This window comes from Bison bison, unplaced genomic scaffold, assembly GCF_000754665.1.
Source record: "Bison bison bison isolate TAMUID 2011002044 unplaced genomic scaffold, Bison_UMD1.0 scf7180017864518, whole genome shotgun sequence".
In the NCBI taxonomy this organism is placed as follows: Eukaryota; Metazoa; Chordata; class Mammalia; order Artiodactyla; family Bovidae; genus Bison; species Bison bison.
This window is the reverse complement of record NW_011495071.1, coordinates 19,993,610-19,993,948: the sequence shown is the minus strand read 5'-3', so window position 1 is coordinate 19,993,948 and position 339 is coordinate 19,993,610.

The following is a 339-nucleotide window of genomic DNA, read 5'->3' as shown; positions in this document are numbered from 1 at the left end:
TGAACTTAAAAGCTTTTTGCACAACGAAGGAAACTAAGCAAGTGAGAGAACAGCCCTCAGAATGGGAGGAAACAGTAGCAAACAAAACAACTGACAATCTCCAAAATATACAAGCAGTTCATGCAGCTCAATACCAGAAAAATGAACAACCCAATCAAACAGTGGGCAGAAGACCTAAACAGATATTTCTCCAAGGGAAGACCTACAGATGGCTAATAAACACATGAAGAGATGCTCAACATTGCTCATTATTAGAGAAATGCAACTCAAAGCCACCATGAGGTATCATCTCACATCAGTCAGAATGGCCATCATCAAAAAGTCTACTAACAATGAATG